This window comes from Nicotiana sylvestris, chromosome 7, assembly GCF_000393655.2.
Source record: "Nicotiana sylvestris chromosome 7, ASM39365v2, whole genome shotgun sequence".
NCBI lineage: Eukaryota > Viridiplantae > Streptophyta > Magnoliopsida > Solanales > Solanaceae > Nicotiana > Nicotiana sylvestris.
The window spans coordinates 93,058,996-93,078,489 of record NC_091063.1 but is presented as its reverse complement, the minus strand read 5'-3'; the positions used below and the strand labels follow the sequence as shown (position 1 = coordinate 93,078,489).

The following is a 19,494-nucleotide window of genomic DNA, read 5'->3' as shown; positions in this document are numbered from 1 at the left end:
GAGGCTCCACTGCTTCTCCCTCAATGGCTACGGGTTTTGTATCCTAGTTCTGAGTTTAACGTCGTCAGCTCGACTTATTAATTGTAGAATTCATCAGTCTATCAAAGTAACCGATGGATGTTGTTCAAAATGTCTTCCATAGTACAATTTTAGCTTGTGACCATTTACCTTAAACTTGTCTCCTCCATTTTTTTGAATTTCAATTGGCTCATACGGAGTAACACCTATAACATTGTGAGGACCCGTCCACCTGGATTTTAATTTTTCCGGGAATAACTTGAATCGACTATTGTAAAGAAGTACCTGATCTCCAATTTTGAAACTCTTTGGTCAGATCAACTTGTCATGCCATATTTTTGTTTTTTTTAAATTTTTTTAGCATTTTCATAGGCTCCCAATCTCAGTTCTTCTAATTCATTAACCTGAATAAATCGCTTTTTATCAGCGGAGGTTAAATCAAAGTTCAGTGCTTTCAATGCCCAAAAAGATTTATGTTCTAATTCTACGGGCAAATGACAAGCTTTTCCAAAGACTAATCTATATGGAGATGTTCCAATTGGCGTTTTGAAAACCGTTCGGTATGCCCATAATGCATCATCTAATTTTAAAGCCCAGTCTTTTCTTGAGATTCCAACCGTTTTATCAAGAATTCTTTTTAACTCGCGGTTGAAAATCTCAACTTGCCCTTGAGTTTGAGCATGATATGGTGTTCCTGTTTTGTGAGTCACATTATATTTTGACAGTAAAGCAAAAAATTGCCTATTGATGAAATGAGTTCCTTTGTCACTAATGATGACTCGCAGTGTGCCAAATCTGGTAAAAATATTTTTTCTAAGAAAATTACACACTGTACGAGCATCATTCTTTCTTGTAGGGATGACTTCAACCCATCTTGAAACGTAATCCACAGCCACAAGGATATATTCAAAAGAGTGAGAAGAAGGAAAAGGACCCATAAAATCTATTCCCCAAACATCAAATATTTCAAATACCTGTATTGATTGTAGTGGCATCTCATCTCTCTTGGTGATATTACATGTTCTCTGACACCTGTCGCATTGTGCTACATATGCTCGGGCATCTTTAAAGAGTGTGAGCCAGAAGAATCCGACTTCTAAAACTTTAAAAGCTGTTCGATTTGCTGCATAATGTCCTCCAATTGCTCCATCATGACAGTGATATAGAATTTTATTCATCTCTTCTTCAGGTACACACCTTCTAATGATATTATCTGCACAATTTTTGAATAAGAAAGGTTTATCCCACAGATAATACTTTGCATCATATATAAGCTTTTTTCTTTGCTGGTAAGAGAAATCATGCGGTATCCACTTTCCAACCAAGTAATTTGTGATATCTGCAAACCAGGGTGGTTGAGTCACAATTGTGTCAACTGAAAAAATATGTTCATCAGGAAATTCTTCTTTTATCTCATTAAACTCAAGGGGAAGGTTTTCTAATCTAGACAAATGGTCAGCTACTTGGTTCTCTGTCCCTTTTTTGTCCTTTATCTCAAGGTCAAATTCTTGCAGAAGTAAAATCCATCTTAATAATCTAGGTCGAGCATCTTTTTTAGCTAAGAGGTATTTTAAAGCTGCATGATCAGTAAAAACAGTGACTTTGGTTCCTATCAAATAGGAGCGAAACTTATCAAAAGCAAACACTACTGCTAGTAACTCTTTTTCTGTCGTGGCATAATTCACTTGTGTCTCACTCAATGTCCTACTAGCATAGTAAATAGGACGAAAAATCTTATCCCTTCTTTGGCCTAAAACAGCTCCAACTGTTGTATCACTAGCATCACACATGACCTCAAAAGGTTGGTTCCAATCAGGGGACACAACTACAGGTGCAGTTGATAACTTTTCCTTAAGGGTTTCAAATGCTTTCACATAGTTACCTGAAAAATTAAACTTAGTGTCTTTCATCAAGAGGTTAGTTAGCGGTTTTGAAATCTTTGAGAAGTCTTTTATGAATCGTCTGTAAAAACCTGCATGACCTAGAAAGCTTCTAATTCCTTTCACAGTTGTAGGAGGGGATAATCCTGCTATAAGATTAATTTTTGCCTTATCAACTTCTATCCCTTTAGCAGTGATTTTATGTCCTAAAACAATTCCTTCAGTAACTATAAAATGACACTTTTCCCAATTAAGAACTAAGTTTGTTTCTTCACATCTTTTAAGAACTAAGGTCAAATGGTTAATACAATCCTTATTGTTTTGCCAAATAGTGTAAAATCATCCATAAAAATTTCAAGAAATTTGTCAGTCATGTCAGCAAAAATTGCCGACATGCAACGCTGAAATGTAGCAGGGGCGTTGCACAGACCAAATGGCATTCTCCTATAGGCATATGTTCCATGAGGGCATGTGAAGGTTGTCTTATCTTGATCTTCTGGTGCAATTTGTATCTGATTATATCCTGAATAACCATCAAGAAAATAGTAAAAACCATATCCTTCAATTCTTTCCAACATTTGATCAATAAATGGCAAAGGAAAATGATCTTTTCTAGTGACATCAGAGAGACGTCTGTAATCAATATAGACTCTTCATCCTGTAACAGTCCTGGTAGGTATGAGCTCATTATTTTTATTTTTTATAATCTTCATACCTCCTTTCTTTGGTACTACCTGAACGGGACTTACCCACAGGCTGTCAGAAATGGGGTATATAATACCTGCTGCCAACAACTTTACGATCTCTTTTTTCACTACTTCCTGCATTGTTGGATTTAATCTTCTTTGCGGCTGGACTATTGGCTTGTAGCTATCCTCCATGAGGATTCTGTGTGTACAAATAGCCGGACTAATCCCTTTAGTATCTTCTACAGTCCACCCCAAGGCTCCTTTGTGTGCTTTTAATACTTTAATCAAACTATTTTCTTGTTCTGCAATAAGAGAAGATGAAATAATTACTGGAAATAATTCTTGCTCAAGATAAACATATTTAAAATGAGAGGGGAGAGTTTTGAGTTCAATTTTTTATTGAACTTTTTCGAATTTCATCTCTTCTTCTTCTGAATTTTTGTCCAATATTTCAGCTTCTTTTCTAATGGTGGGATCATCGTCCTGTGTGGTGCCTGATTTGATCAAGCATCTTTCAAATCTGGAATTAATTGATCATCTTTGAATTCATCTGTAAGATAACTAATCATGTCAATTGAAAAACATGAATATGATATTTCATCTCCTGAATATCTTAGTATCTTTTGCATATCAAATATGACTCTTTCTTAATCAACTTTTAGAATTAACTGTCCTTGATGAACATCTATAATTGATCTTCTTGTAGCAAGAAATGGTCTAACTAAAATTATTGGTTCATTAGGACATTCTTTTATTTCAAGTACTATAAAATCTACAGGAAAAACAAACTTGTGTACTCTTACGAGTACATTTTTAATTATTCTCTTAGGTTTCTTAGTACTTTGATCTGCAAACTGAAGAGTAACACTTGTGTCTTTTATTTCACCAAGATCTAACTTTTTAAAGATAGAAAATGGCATTAAATTTATTGAAGGTCCAGAATCACAAAGTGCTTTTTCAAAATATACTCCTCCCAAAGTGCATGGAATTGTAAAACTGCCTGGATTACCAAATTTTTGTGGTAGCTTATTTTGAAGTATAGCACTGCATTTTTCCGTAAGCATTACCACATAAACTTCTTCTAATTTCTTTTACTTGACAAAATTTCCTTTAAAAATTTAGCATATGAAGGCATTTGTAACAAAGCATCAGTAAAAGGAATATTGATGTGAATTTATTTTAAAATTTCCAAAAATTTTGCAAATTGGTTGTCAAGCTTTTCTCTTTTCATTTTTTGTGGAAAGGGAATATTCACAGGGAGAGGAGTCAATTTTTCAATACTTTTTTCTTCTTTTTTCTTGACTTCATTCTTTTGAGATGGTTCAGAGGGTATTTCAATATTCTTACCGTTGTTTACCTGTTATTCTGACTGATCTGCATAGGGTTCATCAAGCTCCTTACCTGATCGTAAGGTGATGGCTTTAAGGTGCCCTTTTGGGTTTTTCTCTATATTGCTTGGTAAGGGACCTTGAATCTTTTCTGAAACAAGAGCTGCCAATTGGCTCAACTGTATTTTCAGATTTTTGAGGGATGAATTTTGTCTCTCCATCTTTTCATCACTGACCTTAATATACTTATACAGAAAATCATCAAGACTTGAATGAGCTTGTTGAGGCCTTTGCTGATAGGGCCCTGCTTGTTGATAAGGTCTAAAGTTTGATTGACCATGGTTTGGATTATGGTATCCGGGTGGACCCTATATTTGTTGCTTCTGGAAGCTTTGAGAGTTCTCTGCACCATTTGGATTGCTCCATTGAAATCCTGGATGTTTCTGTGCCATTGGACTTCCAAAAGGATACTGCTTGTAACCGATAACATTGACATTGTGATTGGTTGCTTGACATTCATGGTTCTGATAATTTCCTCCACACATGTCACAAGCCTCAGATTGGATTGGTTGTTGTGTATTCACCTGAAAAGTTTCAAACTTTTGTGCCAAAGAAACAATTTGTTGTGTTAGTGTATTTAAAGCATCAACCTGATTTACTGTAGCAGCCTTTTTGATAATTATACGCTCAAATGGCCATTGGATGGCATTCTCAGAAATTTCATTCAACAATTGCAATGCTTCCTCTGTTGTTTTTCCCATTACTAAACGTCCTGCAGCTGGATCTATCACATTTCTAGAAGAGGGTTTTAGCCCGTGATAAAAATATACAATTGCATATGTTCAAGAATATCGTGGTGTGGACATTTTCTTAACATTGCTTTTAACCTTTCCCAAGCTTGATAAACTGACTCCGTGTCAGTCTGCAAGAAATTAGATATGTCTTGTCTTAACTTTGTAGTTTTAGTAGGGGAAAAATATTTGTTTAAAAATTTCTGAGTCATTTGATCCCATGTGGTAATGCAACCTTGTGTCAAACTTCGCAACCAAGTCTTGGCATCTCCTTTTAAAGAGAAAGGAAATAGCCTTAACTTGATAGCTTCATGAGGTACTTCATTATACTTAGCTGTTTCAACAAGTTCCAAAAAGTCAATTAAATGACTGTGTGGATCTACTTGTGTCTCCAGTGAAGATGCAAGACTGTTGAGTTGTTTGAATCAGGCCAGTCCTGATTTCAAAGTTGTTGGCTGCCACTGGAGGTTTTCTGACACTAGATTCATAGTTGAAGCGGTCAGGTCTAGCATAATCCCTTAGGATTCTATTTGCTGGCCTTGGCGCCACTTCATCAAATTGATCCTCTATTTGTACTGGTGGTGGTACTTCGCGTGGATTGATATTTTCTACTTCCTGATTCTCCATACCTTCACAAGCTATGCTTTGGGAAGATAATGCTTGTCCTTTCCTGCGCAGTCGAAGAGATCTTTCAATTTCAGGATCGTAATTGACCAACTCTTTTATAGAATAGCAGGTCATAAACTACTCAAAATTCTAAAATAACAAACTGAACTTAACTCCTAAAGTGGTGGTAGTAGTAGTACTTAGAAGAAAATAATTAAAAGAAAGTGATGAATAACAAGGACAACAAAGATTACAAAGATGACAAAAATAATAAGAGATCAAATAAAAATAGTAGTATAATAATGTTGTTGTTGTCGTTGTTGTTGTTATTATTGTTATTAATAATAATAATAATAATAATAATAATAATAATAATAATAATAATAATAATAATAATAGTTGTAATAGTAGTAGTATATGATAATAGTAATTATATTAGTACTAATTAGCAATAGATGTTATGAAAAAAATGGTAAACGAAATCAGGTAGTAGTAACAGTAACTAACAATGGAGAATAATAATATAATACTAATATAGAATATAGTTACAAGTAGTACTAGTATTAATAATAGTGAGTGCTATGCTATAATGATGATAAGAAGGATAAATGATAATAACACTTGTATAAGATGTTAGTACTTGTAATAGTAGTAATATTTAGTAAATATTGATAGCAAAGATAATAATACTAATAGTAAGTTCCCAAATTAGTAACAGAATATTTAGTCCGAAGTAGACTTGTGCCAATCCCCGACAATGGTGCCAAAAAATTGACGAGGCCAATGCGTATAAGATTTTGCTACTCGTACTCTATCAAATTCTAGTATAGTTTATGATATCGTCCTACAGAGATTGGAGAATCTAGCTACAAACTTATAATGTTCTTACTACTATTTGAGAGAATCAAATTGATGAAGTTTTGTTTGTTGAAACTTTAAATTGCTTAAGTTGAAACTAAATAACTTTCGGAAGATTTATATTTAAAAAGAGTTGGGAATCATTGAATTCACTCGATAGCGTGATAATAATAAAATCTTAGATTCTATATATATTTTTCTTAGGAATAACTATTTATTGCTAATACAATTATATTTTGCTCACTACGAAATAATCAATTAACAACACTTCGCGAGGTTATGTAAATCAATTGATATATTACTTGTGATGATTAAACCGAAATAATTTTCTTGCCTAAATTGTGCTAAAAGATAGCAAAAACCTCTTGCGATTACTTTTTACTAAAAAATCAATAATCTTGCCAACTACAACTCCTCCGTGAGAATTAGATTGGAAGTAAGCAAGATTACAGACTTGGAATGATAGCTTAAAAAGAATTACTCTCACTCTTTTATTTTACCCAATAGTTATCGTATATTAATTTTTTTATCGTATATTAATTTTGCTTCGTGAGAATTACAAAATTGACATACAACTAACTTTGGAGAATAAATAGATAGAAGTGATAATAATTAATTAAAAATAATATTCCAGCACAATATAGAAATATAATTAGAAAGTTTCAGGTCAAGCATGTAGTAAAATTGAGATTAATATTATAACGCTATCGAGCTTCATCAACTATCCCAACAAAAGAGATTACTCCATTATGGAGTATTTAAATCTCACAATGAAAGAAATTCTTAAAATACTATCAACACTCTTAGAAAATTCAAAGACTACAAGATAAAATGAAATAGATAAAGAGAGGAGTAAAGACCAAAGCTAGAGAAAAGTTGCTAATTAGGCACGTATGATCTTCTTCCTTTCAACACAAACATCCTATTTATAGAAATCAAATCTCATAAGTTTCCACGATGCCTCGTGGTTCTTTTGCCATGATGCGTCGTGTTTCTATTGCCATAATGCATCGTGCTTCTATTGCCATAATGCCTCGTGGTTCTTTTGCCATGATGTCTCGTGCTTTTCTTTTATTCCTTTATTTTCTTTATCATGATATTTTTATTTCCTGTAAAATACTATTAGAAAATACAGATAATTGACATATTATATATATATATATATATATATATATTATTTAAAATAATTTATTTTTAAGTATATAATATATGAATATTTTATAGTCATCACTGATAGATAGGCGCTGAGATCTGGAATGAAAAGTAACAGGGAAAAGGGAGAGCATCATCTCTGAACAAAGAAAGGAGAAAGCAGCCACAACTCCCATAGAATTCTTGAAATACTTCATCGTCACTTGCTCTTGACAAAAGAGAGCTAAAACTCCCACCTTTAACCATAGAAAATCTGCTAAAAAACAACCCACAATCAGCGATAAACACCTCATTCATTTTCCTCCAGCTTTCAGTTTTCAAACACCATGAAACACAACTAAATAGACAACAATTTCAGCCATGAAAACACCTTCACTTTACCCCTAAATACCTAAAAAATGCAGCTTAAACAGCCCCCAACTCCGGCAAAAACAACTCAAAACGACCATCTTCCACTCCATTTTTGACGGCAGGAACCCAGCTGAAAAACACCATGAAAAGCAAATTCAAAATAACTCCAGCGGTTGAGGTTTAGCTGAGGTCGTTCGAGTTTCCGGTCCGAGGCGTTCAAGCTCTTTATTGTTCGCCGTGCAAGTTGTGTCGATTTTAATCAACTGTAAATCTCATTCAAGTTATGGAAAAATGCTTGGCTTAAAGGTCCACTCTCTCTCTTAACTACACCTATTATTTTGTTAGTATGATCCTTTGGTGTGGTATTTTGTTTTGTTATTATGATGGAAAACATGAGAAGCAGCTTATTAGTATCTTTTAATTTGTTATTTTGGCCTTATTTTAATGTAGCGTCCACGTTCACCAGCTCTTGATATGATTTCATATGTATTGTCATTGTTCTCTAGTATCTTTTGAGGCAGTGGAATTATTAAGAGTTATTACTATTCGCTTTGCTCGATTTGCTGTCAGACTAGCTTTGGATGTCATTACTTTATCTGATCTTAAATGCTTAGTGTTTGTGACAACCCGACCAGTCGTCTCATGAGTTACCGCTCTGTTTTCCCCTATTTTAGCTTTTTTATGCTTCCTTATTCGTGTTTTATGTGATCGGGTTGATTAGTTCGAGTTCGGAGAGGATTTGGTATGAAATGAGACACTTGGTCTCTTTTAAGAAGGCTTAAGTTGAAAAATCAACTAGATGTTGACTTATGTGTTAGAAGGCTCGGAAGTGAGTTCCGATGGTTCGGTTAGCTTCGGGAGGCGATTTGTGACTTAGGAGCGTGATCAGAATGGGTTTTGGAGTTGTAGAGAAGATTTAGGCTTAAATTGGCGAAGTTGATATTTTGGCGGTTCCGGTTGATAGGCGAGATTTTGATATAGGGATTGGAATGGAATTCCGAGAGTGACATTAGCTTCGTTGTGTCATTTGGGATGTGTGTGCAAAATTTTAGGTCATTCGGACGAGATTTGATAGACGTTTTGATCGAAAGCATAATTTAAGAGTTCTTGGAGTTCTTAGGCTTGAATCCCCTGTTAAATTAGTGATTTGATGTTGTTGTGAGCGTCCCGAGGTTTTGAACAAGTTTGAACGATATGATGAGATGTGTTGGTGCAATTGGTTTTGAATTCCAGGAGTTCCGGGATGTTTTAGGCCAAAATCATAGTTGTAGCAGGTCCAGAAGGGTTGCAGGCCTCGGAACCCACCCGCGCGGACCGCACAAAAGGAAGTGCGTCGCGGTATGTGCTGTGCAGACCACACAAAATGAAGTGCGGCTGCGGTGGTTTTGTGCGGGCCGCGGTAGTTTTGTGCGGGCCGCGGTAGTTTTGTGCGGGCTGCGGTGGTTTTGTGCGGACCGCGGAGGCTAAGATCTGAGGGGGTACTCTATAAATACGAGGTTTTGAGTTTTATTTAATATTTTGACCTAGAGAGCTCGAATTTTGGCAATTTTTCGAAGGTTTTTCAAGAAATTCATCGAGGTAAGTGATTCTAACTCAGATTGGCTAGAGTATATGAATCTATCATTGAATTAATCATTTAATTCATGATTTGGGATGGAATTTGGGAAGAAAATTGTGAAACCTTTCAAAAATATAAAATAATAATTTGAAGGACCAAATGGTATCGGAATTGGATAATTTTGGTATGGTTAGACTCGTGATGGTATGAGGACTCTTAAAATATAAATTTTACCCGATTATGAGATATGGGCCCGGGGCTCGGGTTTTGCTAATTTGGGGATTTTTGATATTTTTCGAATGTTTTCGCTTGGGCTTTGTTCCCTTAGCATATTGTGACGTATTCGTTCTGATTTTGGATAGATTCGACACGCGTGGAGGCTAATTCAATGGGCAAAGGCATCGCGAGCAAGAGAATTAGTCGGTTCGAGGTGAGTAATGGTTGTAAATGATGTCTTGAGGGTTTAAAACCCCGGGTTGCACATCGTAGTGCTATATTGAGGTGAGACACGTTGGATGATGAGCGTGGAGTTTTTTACTACTAGGGATTGTGACTTGGTCCGTCCCGATTGATGATTTTACAGCGTATTTGACTGAAATTTATTTGTTATCATCACGATTTGAGCTGATTGCCATATTTGGGTTTCGTGCCAACTATTTGAACCCTTCGGGGATTTTTATCACTATTTCCTCACTGCTTTGACTTATTATTTGAACTCAGTCCTGTTGATGTCTACTGTTTTACAAACTTAGCCACTTTTACTCAGATTTAAAAACTTATACGATATTTCTAAATGATGCTTGGGGCTCAGAACTACTGTTTTACTAATGCCCGGTAGACTTGTGATGATTTTCGGACTGAATGAGGCCGAGGGCCATATATGAGGATATGTTGAGTGATGTGAGGCCGAGTGTCGAGTGATGATGCCACGAGGTGGCTTGATATAGTGTTTGGGCCGTAAGGGGCCCCTCCGGAGTCTGCACGCCCACAGTGAACGCGGGTACCCATTATGATCTGAGAGTGAGCTCGAGGGGCTGATACTGTTATGAGTGATTAATACTGAGCCTGAGGGGATGATACTATTCTGAGTGATTGATACTGAGCTCGAGGGGCTGATACTGATCTGAGAGTGGGCCCGAGGGGCTGATACTATTCTGAGCGATTAATACTGTGCCCGATGGGCAGATTTCTACTTGTTATTTGCCTGTTAAATTACTTGTTTTACTTGTTTTAAAAAGGGATATCATTTGATTTAGTCACTGATTTACTGCTCTAAATGATTTTACTGCTTGATATGGAATTGCTTTGTGCCTTTACGTGTTTTCATACTTTCAGCCATTATTTATAATTATTACTCACTGAGTCGGAGTACTCATATTACTCCCTGCACCATGTGTGCAGATTCAGGCATCGCAGAGTCCGCTCCTGAGTGCTGATTCTCCCAGTCCAGGCATTGATTCGGAGACAACAGTAGCTGTTGGCGTTCGCAGCCCCGTGCCTCCCTTATCTTATCATTTTCATGTTTTAGAACTATTGTATCAGATTTAGTGTTCAGTAGACTTGTATCCGGATTTCTTAGTTGCTCATGACTTGTGACACCTCGGTTTGGACTGTGTCAGGATGGTTTCTACTGTTGTTATCGTTAATTCTGCAAATTATGGTTATTATATCATGTTTTAGAACTACTTATGGTATTTAACTATTTAAAAGAGGTAGTCTGTTTGGGTCTGGTTGGCCTTGTCTTCACGAGAGGCGCCATCACGACCGAGTTCAGGGAATTGGGTCATGACAAGTTGATATCAGAGCCTAGGTTACATAGGTCTCACGAGTCATGAACGGGTTTAGTAGAGTCTCACGGATCGGTACGGAGACGTCTGTATTTATCCACGAGAGGCTGCAAAACCTTTTTAGGAAAAACTTCATATTCTTGAAACTCTTGTCGTGCAAACTTGTTGGTCCGAATACTAAACTTTTGTTATTCCATTCTCTCACAGATGGTGAGGACGCGAGCTACCGGACGAGGTGGACGATGACCAGTGCCACCCAATAAGGCCACCAGAGGCCGTGGACGTGTTCGTGGTCGTGGCAGAGGTAGAGCAACAAGGGCAGCACTTGTAGATCCACCAACTACCCTAGCTCCGGATCAGGCTCCAGCTATGGGTGCTCCAGCAGCTCTAGTTCAGGCACCAGTTGTGCCCATCGTGATTCCAGGTCTTAGGCACAAATCTTATTAGTTTGCACTGGCCTGGCTCAGGCAGTTTCATCCACTACAGCAGCAACTACTTCACAGGCTGGGGGAGGCAATCAGACCCCCGCTGCTCGCACACCTGAGCAGGTAGTGCAGGGACTATAGACACCAGGGGCACCTCCAGCTCAGTCGGTTGCACCAACTCAGGAGTTTGTTGTGCCAGTTATGCCGGATGATGAGCAGCATCGTCTTGAGAGGTTTGGTAGACTCCAGCCTCCGTCATTCAGTGGTGCTGAGGGCGAGGATGCCCAAGGTTTTCTTGATAAGTGTCAGCGGATGCTCCGTACAACAGGGATTCTTGAGACTAGTGGTGTGGCATTTACCACCTTTCAGTTTACTGGGGCTGCCTTCACATGGTGGGAGGCGTGTGAGAGGCGTAGGCCGGTTGGAGCAGCTCCCCTTACTTGGCATGAGTTCTCCACTCTCTTTTTGGAGAAGTATGTACTGCAGTCTCACAGAGAAGAGCTGCGTAGGCAGTTTGAGTGGTTGCGATAGGGGGATATGACTATGTCACAGTATGAGTCAAGGTTTTCTGAGTTGGCTTGTCATGCTGTCTGGATGGTTCCGACAGATCATGAGAGGAAGATTTGTTAATGGCCTTAACTACCATCTCCGTATTCTGATGACTAGAGAGAGTGTTGGGTGCTACGTTCGAGGAGGTGGTTGACATTCCTCGCGAGATTGAGACAGTTCGCCGTCAGGATTGGGAGGAAAGGGAGGACAAGAGACCTCAAGGATCTGGCAGCTACAGTGGTGCTCCTTCGAGGGGCCAGTTCCAGCATGGTAGAGGTCGTTCTTTCAGGCCTGCTCAGTCAGCCCGCCCAGGTTATCGTGGGGAATCTTTGGGTCATGGTTATCACGGTACTCAGTAGGGCCAGTCATCACTTAGTGCCCTTCCAGCCTAGAGTTCATCTCATGCCCCGTCAGCTCAGGGTTCTTCTATGCCGAGCGCATCAGCTGGTCACTCCGGTGCGAGTGGTTCCCTTCAGTCCCCTTCTCCATCACCTGGGAGTTGTTTTGAGTGTGGAGAGTTTGGACATGTTTGGAGGCAGTGTCCTCGTCGTATTGCTAGTTCATCTCAACAGAGGGGTCAACCCTCGACTTCTTCTCCAGTTACCTCACCACCCATCCAGCCAGCTAGGGGTGGAGGTCAGGCAGCCAGGGTCGCCCCAGAGGGGGAGGTCGATCAGGGGGCTGTCAAGCCCGTTTCTATGCACTTCCAAGCAGGCCAGATGTTATTGCTTCAGATGTTATCATTACAGGTATTGTTTCAGTCTGCCACAGAGATGCCTCTGTATTATTTGATCCCGATTCCACCTTTTCTTATGTGTCATCATACTTTGCTCGTTATTTGGGTATGCCCAGTGAGTTTCTTGCTTTACCTGTTCATGTATCTACCCCGGTGGGCGATACTGTTGTTTTAGACCGTGTGTACCGGTCATGTATGGTGACTATTGGGGGTCTAGAGACCCAAGTAGATCTATTGCTATTGAGCATGGTGGATTTTGATGTCATTTTGGGCATGGATTGGCTATCTCCGTGTCGTGCTATTCTAGATTGTCATGCTAAGACAGTCTCTTTGGCTATGCCGAGTGTACCGCAAATCGAGTGGCGTGGTGTGACCGATTATGTTCCTAGTAGAGTGATATCTTTCTTGAAGGCCCAACATATAGTTGGCAAGGGTTGTCTTTCATATCTAGCGTTTGTGAGGGATGTTGGAGCTGAGACTCCTAGTATCGCTTCTGTCCCAGTTGTGAGGGATTTTCCCGATGTGTTTCCTACAGACTTGTCGGGCATGCCACCAGACAGGGATATTGATTTTGGTATTGACCTAGTGCTAGGCACTCAACCTATTTCTATTCTGCCATATCGTATGGCCCCAGCAGAGTTGAATGAATTGAAAGAACTACTTCAAGAACTCCTAGATAAGGGGTTCATTCGGCTTAGTGTGTCACCTTGTGGTGCACCAGTTTTATTTGTGAAGAAGAAGGATGGCACGATGAGAATGTGCATTGATTATAGGCAATTGAACAAAGTAAAAATTAAGAACAAGTATCCTTTGCCTTGCATTGATGATTTGTTTGATCAGCTTCAGGGAGCGAGAGTGTTCTCCAAGATTGATCTCCATTCCGGTTATCACCAGTTGAAGATTAGGGATTCAGATATTCTTAAGACTGTCTTCAGGACCAGATATGGTCATTATGAGTTCCTTGTGATGTCTTTCGGACTAACCAATGCCCCAGCAACATTCATACATTTGATGAACAGCGTGTTCTGGCCTTATCTGGATTCGTTCGTTATTGTATTCATTAATGATATTCTGGTGTACTCGCGTAGTCAAGAGGAGCACGCAGAGCATTTGAGAGTTGTGTTGCAGAGATTGAGATAGGAGAAGTTTTATGCAAAATTCTCCAAGTGTGAGTTTTGGCTCAGTTCAGTGACTTTCATGGGACACGTGGTGTCTAGTGAGGGTATTCAGGTTGATCCAAAGAAGATATAGGCGGTTCAGAGTTGGCCTAGACCGTCCTCAGCCACGGAGATTTGTAGCTTTCTTGGGTTGGCAGACTATTGTCGCCGGTTTGTTCAGGGATTCTCATCTATTGCATTGCCCTTGACCAAGTTGACTCATAAGGGTGCTCCATTTGTATGGTCGGACGAGTATGAGGAGAGTTTTCGGAGGCTCAAGACAACTTTTACCATAGCTCCAGTATTGGTTTTTCCATCAGCTTCAGGTTCATATACCGTATACTATGATGCTTCGAGAGTTGGGATTGGTTGTGTATTGATGCAGGAGGGTAGAGTTATTGCTTATGTTTCTCGTCAATTGAAGCCCTATGAGAAGAACTACCCTGTTCATGATTTGGAGTTGGCCTCCATAGTTCATGCATTGAAGATTTGGAGGCATTACCTGTATGGCGTATCTTGTGAGGTATTCACTGATCATCGCAGTCTTCAACATTTGTTCAAGCAGAAAGATCTTAATTTGAGGCAGCGGAGATGGTTAGAGTTTCTTAAGGATTATGATATCACTATATTGTACCATCCGGGAAAGGCCAATGTGGTGGCCGATGCTTTGAGTCGAAAGGCAGCGAGTATGGGGAGTTTGGCATACATCCTAGTTGGGGAGAGACCTCTTGCAGTTGATGTTCAGGCCTTGGCCAATCGATTCGTGAGATTGGATATTTCGGAGCCCAGTCGGGTGTTGACATGTGTGGTTTCTTGGTCTTCCTTATATGATCGCATCAGAGAGCGCCACTATGATGATCAGCATTTGCTTGTCCTTAAGGATAGAGTTCAGCATGATGATGTCAGAGATGTGACCATCGGTGACGATGGTATGTTGAGGATGCAGGGCCGTATTTGTGTGTCCAATGGGGATGGGCTTAAAGAGTTGATTCTGGAGGAGGCCCATAGCTCACGGTATTCTATCTATCCGGTTGCCGCGAAGATGTACCAGGATTTGAGGCAGCACTATTGGTGGAGAAGAATGAAGAAAGATATTATGGGATTTGCAGCTCGGTGTCTCAACTGTCAGCAGGTAAAATATGAGCATCAGAGACTGAGTGGCTTGCTTCAGCAGATGGTTATTCCCGAGTGGAAGTGGGAGAGGATCACTATGGACTTTCTGGTTGGACTTCCACGGACTTTGAATAAGTTTGATGCTATTTGGGTGATTGTAGACCGGCTGACCAAGTCCGCACACTTCATTCCGGTACGTACTACCTATTCTTCAGAGCGGTTGGTAGGGATTTATATCCGGGAGATTGTTCGGTTTCACGGTGTTCCGGTTTCCATCATCTCAAATAGAGGTACTTAGTTTACTTCGCAGTTTTGGATAGCCGTGCAGAGAGAGTTGGGTACTTAGGTGGAGTTGAGTATAACATTTCACCCTCAGACGGACGGACAGTCCGAGCGTACGATTCAGATATTGGAGGACATGTTGTGTGCTTGTGTTATTGACTTTGGAGTTTCATGGGATGAGTTTCTACCGCTTCCAGAGTTTTCTTACAACAACAGCTACCAGTCGAGTATTCAGATGATTCTGTATGAGGCTTTGTACGGGAGGCGGTGTAGATCTCCAGTTGGTTGGTTCGACCCCGGTGAGGCTAGACTATTGGGGACATATTTGGTTCAGGATGCCTTAGAGAAGGTTAAGGTGATTCAGGAGAGGCTTCGTACATCGCAGTCGCATCAGAAGAGTTATACGGATCGGAAGGTTCGAGATGTGTCCTACATGGTTGGTGAGAAGGTCTTGCTGAAGGTTTCACCTATGAAGGGTTTTATGAGGTTTGGGAAGAAAGGGAAGTTGAGTCCGCAGTTCATTGAGCTTTTGAGGTGCTTTGGAGGATTGGGGATGTGGCTTATCAGCTTGCTTTGCCACCCAGCTTGTCGAGTGTACATCCGGTATTTCATATTTCTATGCTCTGGAAGTATATTGGGGATCCGTCTCATGTTTTGGACTTCAGCACGGTTCAGTTGGATGATGATTTGACCTATGATGTGGAGCCAGTAGCTATTTTGGGTCGTCAGGTTCAGAAGTTGAGGTCAAAGAATATAGCTTCAGTGAAAGTGCAGTGGAGAGGTCGGCCCGTGGAGAAGGCTACCTGAGAGGCCGAGCGGGAGATGCGAAGCAGATATCCTCACCTGTTTGAGGCTTCAGGTATGTTTCTTGACTCATTCGAGGACGAACATTTGTTTAAGTTGGGGAGGATGTGACGACCCGGCCAGTCGTCTCATGAGTTACCGCTCCGTTTTCCCCTATTTTAGCTTCTTTACGCTTCCTTATCCATGTTTTATGTGATCGGGTTGATTAGTTCGAGTTCGGAGAGGATTTGGTAAGAAATGAGACACTTAGTCTCTTTTAAGAAGGACTAAGTTGGAAAAATCAACCGGATGTTGACTTATGTGTTAGAAGGCTCGGAAGTGAGTTCCGATGGTTCGGTTAGCTTCAGGAGGAGCACGATCGGAATGGGTTTTGGAGTTGTAGAGAAGATTTAGGCTTAAATTGGCGAAGTTGATATTTTGGCGGTTCCGGTTGATAGACGAGATTTTGATATAGGGATCGGAATGGAATTCCGAGAGTGACAGTAGCTTTGTTGTGTCATTTGGGATGTGTGTGCAAAATTTTAGGTCATTCGAACGAGATTTGATAGACTTTTTGATCGAAAGCATAATTTAAGAGTTCTTGGAGTTCTTAGGCTTGAATATCCTATTAAATTAGTGATTTGATGTTGTTGTGAGCATCCCGAGGTTTTGAACAAGTTTGAACGATGTCATGGGATGTGTTGGTGCAATTGGTTTGGAATTCCAGGAGTTCCGGGTAGGTTCCGGGATGTTTTAGGCCAAAATCATAGCTGTAGCAGGTCCAGAAGGATTGCAGGCCTTGGAACCCACCCGCGCGGACCGCACAAAAGGAAGTGCTAACGCGGTATGTGCTGTGCGGACCGCACAAAATGAAGTGCGGCCGCGGTGCCTTTGTGCGGACCGCGGTGCATTTGCGCGGACCGTGGTGGTTCTGTGCGGACCGCGGAGGCTGAGATCTAAGGGGGTACTCTATAAATACGAGGTTTTGGATATTATTTAATATTTTGACCTAGAGAGCTCAAATTTTGGCGATTTTTTGAAGGTTGTTCATGAAATTCATCGGGGTAAGTAATTCTAACTCAGATTTGGCTAGAGTACATGAATCTATCATTGAATCCATCATTTAATTCATGATTTGGGATGGAATTTGGGAAGAAAATTGTGAAACATTTCAAAAATATAAAATGATGATTTGAAGGACCAAATGGTATCGGAATTGGATAGTTTTGGTATGGCTAGACTCGTGAGGGTATGAGGATTCTGAAAATATAAATTTTACCCGATTCCGAGACGTGGGCCCGGGGCTCGGATTTTGCTAATTTGGGGATTTTTGATATTTTTCGAATGTTTTCGCTTGGGCTTTGTTCCCTTAGCATATTGTGACGTATTCGTTCTGATTTTGGATAGATTAAACGCACGTGGAGGCCAATTCGAGGGGCAAAGGCGTCGTGAGCTAGAGAATTAGCCGGTTCGAGGTGAGTAATGGTTATAAATGATATCCTGAGGGTTTGAAACCCCAGGTTGCACATCGTATGTCACGACCCAAACTGAAGGGCCATGACTAGCACCCGACCACACTTGCCGAGCACCAACGTACATTTCATCTAACCTTCATTATTATCTTTTAAGGCTGACGAGATCAATATAAATGGTAGACCTAGATCATGGACAACCAGCAATAAAATATGACGGCATGAACATACATAGCAGGGGATGACCAGACAATCAAGAAACTACGTATAAGATATGAGCTACCTCGCTACTATGAAAGACTATACAACAAAAACTAGCCGACAAGGCATACCAAACTATACATGAGACGACACCTGTCTATGAGCCTCTAAAAGAACATAAGTGTTGCAACATAGCCGGAACAGGGCCCCGACATACCCATAATGTCTATAACAAAAATTGCATACCAAGACCAAGGCAAGTCCGGAGAAGGGATCTCGCCAATCACCGCTGAACTGGACAGTCTACTGTGGTGGGGGAGCTGCACCTGCCTGTCTATCAGGACCTGCAGCACGACATGCAGCGTCCACAAATAAAAGGACGTCAGTACGAATAAAGTACTGAGTATGTAAGGCAAGGAACCATAAATGCGATCAGTAATGTAAGCAAGGATAGAGAATATACAACCTGTAACATCTTAGTACCTCTGAGGGCTACTTACATGAAATGCATGATACATATGTATAAATACATAAACCTTTAAAGCATTCGCCTCTGTGGGCATCATCATCATCATATCGTACCCGGCCATAATAGGCTCGGTAGAATCGTACCCGGCCACGTGGAGCTCGGTAAAACCCAACTGATCAGTGGTTGCACAATAGGTGCCGTACCCGGCCAACTATAGCGTGGCTCGGTAGAGTAAAATAGATACATATATATAATGCATGCTCGACTCATGGAATCACATTCTAAACCTTTCGGAGTGACGTAAGGTCGGTATCCTCTGTACACGTTATTAGGACTAACTCTTCACTATGAACCTTATAAGAATCAGGAAGTACCAACAACATTGATAACATAAGAATAAGAGAAGCAACATTAACATCAATCGTTCCATAAGAGGGAAAACAATGTAAGTACTGCTAGCTTCTAAGAGTAGAGTATCTTGGAAGATCGTTCATTACATTATGTACAATCGGAGTCGTGCAAAAGAAGGAAAGGGATAGCCTCACATACCTTGTATATACTGCCCCAATCTCAAGCTATGCAATTGTCAAAACTCCTTAGTCTACAATAAGAGAAACGATACTATCGTTATCATTTAAGCGTCATAACTATTATGTATCGACCACAACCTATTTTACGATGAAACGGACAGCACCTCCCCTATATATATGACCTCACACCATTCAAAACAATCACCAAACAGCCCAAACAACATCAATAATAAACATATTGAGCCTCCCAAAATAGTCCACACACAGCCTAATCACTCCATACATACGACGACCACCGTAGTCGTGTCAAACAACCTGGAAATGTTACGAATAACTATCAGCCCATAACCCTACATATATATGGTGTTTCTACACACCCTTCCTCCTCCAAAACTCCACAAGATAGTAGTAAAATACGCAGCCCAACAACAACGCAAAACAGTCCACAAAACAATAACATTACTTCCAAGCCTTTCGATATATATTTCACAAGTTCTAGCTTCAATGGCTTAGCTGCAACTTGGATAATCTTAAATACATATAGAGTAAGAGGTTCCTTACCTTTATAAAGAAATAACAACTCCAATTTGACCTTAAATTTCCATGAAATATCCCTCCAATGCTGCCACAACAACAAAAAAGCGAAACTAGCGATCAATTAGGGTTTTTCGGCACTAGAATCACTTTAGAAGGCTTGAAATCACCTATGATTGATATTAAGAGCATGAGGGAGTATTTACAGAACATAAAACCTTTAAA

The 19,494-nt window shown here is 40.0% G+C and overlaps 1 non-coding gene across 1 annotated transcript; it reads left to right on the top strand.

The window, feature by feature from the left end:
- The first annotated feature begins 4,763 nt into the window (after positions 1 to 4,763).
- Positions 4,764 to 4,870, top strand: LOC138874220 (small nucleolar RNA R71). The gene has a single exon (XR_011401264.1). It is a non-coding gene; the product is annotated as a small nucleolar RNA R71 (small nucleolar RNA).
- The last annotated feature ends 14,624 nt before the right edge of the window (positions 4,871 to 19,494 follow it).